We start from the raw sequence: 3,343 nt of genomic DNA on the forward strand, positions 1-3,343 counted from the left end.
TGGGAATTTTACCCCGCCAGATCCCTATATTGGCAGTATAGGTTCAAAGACTAAGAGATGTATGGAGACCCATACCCGGCAAGCCGGACAGTCTCATCTCATGAGAGTTACGTGAACCTTCGCCCTTCAAGAAAGAAGGCATTACCACTCATAGCTAGCCTATCGGTGCTCATTCTAAAGTTCCATTACATTCAACTCATACATCATTGAAGTTTTCTTCTAGTATGAGGACATCATAGCTCATTAGATGATTTCTCATCTCATCATTAGTATTAAATGTGTTAAACTCAATACTTTCATTAGAGTGTTCATAGAGACAAGTCTCTTCATTATCTTGCACTCTCATTGGTGAGTACGTATTGGTAATATTTGTTTAGGCTCATTTAAGATTGCTCTCATCATATACAATAGCCTTATATCTTGTTGTCACCACATTCTTCATTATTAGCACCCTTGCTTTTCATAGTTACTCGCCCCTTATTACGTGAATGTTCATTTCTACATTTCATAGTTCATCTCATCATGTGCCAATGCATCTTATATATATGCCAAGATCTTGATTTTTGATCTAAGTAGATGTTATTACTCTTGGATATTTTACTCACGTACGACTTATGGATCAATACAGAAGTTTGGGCATGAGAACCCAAATCTTGAATCACTTGAATATCATTAATTTTTTTCTAATATGCATAACATTAGAACTCTAAATTAAATCTCAACATTTACACGACATGAATAATTTTCTATTTTAATTAGAATTCTAAATTAAATCTCAACATTTACATGAATGGATTAATTTCCTATTTTAATTAGAATTCTAGATTAAATCTCAATATTTACTTGTTGGGATTAATTTTCTATTTTAATTAGAATTCTAAATTAAATCTCAATATTTACATGAAAGGATTAATTTTCTATTTTAATTAGAATTCTAAATTTAATCTCAACATTCACATGAAAGGATAAATTTTCTAATTTAATTAGAATTCTAAATTAAATCTCAAGATTTACATGAAAGGATAAATTTTCTATTTTAATTTTACTCTGAGTTAGCCGAAGGGTTAAGCGTTTGAGCCCACAACCCCTTTTATTATTACAATTAAATTCGCTACAATAGGGAGGTTGTGGGTTCGAAACCCACAGCCCCCTTATTTTTCTTTTAATTTCGCTGAGGAGGAGGCTGTGAGGTGGTAAGTTTGAACCCCCACAGCCCCACTATCTTCATTTTTTTTCTTTTTTTTTAAAATAAAGCCAGTGATAGTGAGGTTTTGGGATCGAATCCCCTCAGGCTCACTTCCTTTACTAATTAACCATTTCATTCAGCCTTAAGGTCGTAGGATCGATTCCCACGCCTCGCGTTTCCTTTTCCCTATTCTTCTGCCCTTTCACGTGTATCGGGAGGTCATGGGTTCGAATCCCACACATCCCATTTATTTACTAAATAAATTTTTCCTCCGTTCTTTCCAGCAACCCGATTTTGAATCCCCCAGCCCCCTTTTTCATTTTTGGAGAACTACAGTAGCCACATGGGTGAGGTCACAGGTTCAGATCCTGGTGGCCTCACCCCTTTAAAATTTATTAAATTTCAAGATTCCTTTATTAAACTTTAGCCTAATTTAACTTTGCATTGTTGCTGGACATTTTGGTTATTTTTCAATTCATTTTTATCAACGTTTTCACTTGCACTCCTAAGGAAATTCGTACACCATTTTAACACATTTTTAAGCGCATCTTTTTATAGGTTTGTTTGTCTAAAAGATTGTTATTCAATCATCCACGATTCATTACAATGAACATCACGTTGTGTACAACTTTTGCACATAACATACAAGTATTAAACATTCAATTTCACACCTCCAATAGTGACTAAGTTCACTGCCACAATTTGCACACACACATCACTTTTTCATACGATTTCAGACAACATATTCAATATTCACATAATTCTGAACATGCATACTTAAACATAAACATCACGTAAACACATTTCATCATTACTTTGTACCGGCAAACATACCCAACCTATAATTCAATGGGATCTAGTTATAGGCACATGCAACGGGGAACAACCCTAGTTTTCGAAATGAATATCTTGAACCTTAAGGGGTCTGTTGTGAAAGGGACAAAGATATAAGAAACCATTACTTAATCGATGTTCAAAAGTTGATGTTGCTGCCCCAAACATCCTCCAGAATCACGTCCAACCCTCTAAATGTCAACACCACTTCGACGGACAAACTTCCGTAGGCCGAACGTGTGATTAACGTTGTTTTTCATTAAAATTTGTGTGAGTTCTTCAAGTGTGAAGAAACTTGTCTAAACTTTCTATTCTTCACGTTATTCTTGGAAGAGATAACAAGAGAGGGCGTTTTTTCCTTTTTAACATGGAGAGGTGATAAACGTGATTAGGAGAGTGTTAGCATAGGTTTAGGGGTCTTAATTCAAGACTTAGTCAAATAGGATTTAATTAAATTACTGAAATTCTTATTTATTTTAATTAATACGTGAAAGGACCACTATACCTTAATATTTCCACTTTTGAAATAACAATTAAATCACCTTAAGTACCTATTTATTCGATTTTTAGGATTGTGACACAAACTTAGCCAGCACCTCGACTCAGCCTACATAGAACTGGTAAATGGATAGAGGAACCACACATCATCTTACGATTGATCTTGACAATCTCGCCATCCATTAAGAATATCAAGGTCTTGAAGAAGTAACCTTAGGTAATGGTTCCAAGATGTGTATCTCTCACATAGGTCAAGGATCACTTTCTACTTCTAGTAAAAAATATTTACTCTACATAATATTCTGCATATTCCTACTATCACTCAAAATGTACTATCAATTAGTTCTTTTAATGCATCTAAGCCAGTTTTGGTTAAACTTTTCCTTCCTATTGTTTGGTAAAAGATTTCGAAACGAGGGAAATTCTTCATAGAGGGCTGAGAACTAATTATTTGTACTCCCTTCCAGTGTTCAAAATACCATCTTCTTAAGTTGCATCCCTTGGTAGTTAGCATGCAAGACTAGCTCATGCATCCTATCCTACCGTTCGTAAAGCTTTGTCGTCAAGTGTCTTTGTGTAATATCCCAGTTTATCTCCTAAAGTGTTCTCTAAATGTGTTTTTACAATCAACGGATTGTCAGTGCATGATTGAATAATTCATCTCCTTTTTGTATTTTAACAAAACACATTCAAATTATTCATGTTTGAGAATTTTTGGTTGCCTTACTTGGCTTCATCATTACACAAAAGATAAGTTATCTCCTCACTCTAAATATTATGTCTTTCTTGATTACAATAAGATTCATAAGGGTTATAAGTGTTTTG

Source organism: Solanum lycopersicum, chromosome 3 (assembly GCF_036512215.1).
Source record: "Solanum lycopersicum chromosome 3, SLM_r2.1".
In the NCBI taxonomy this organism is placed as follows: Eukaryota; Viridiplantae; Streptophyta; class Magnoliopsida; order Solanales; family Solanaceae; genus Solanum; species Solanum lycopersicum.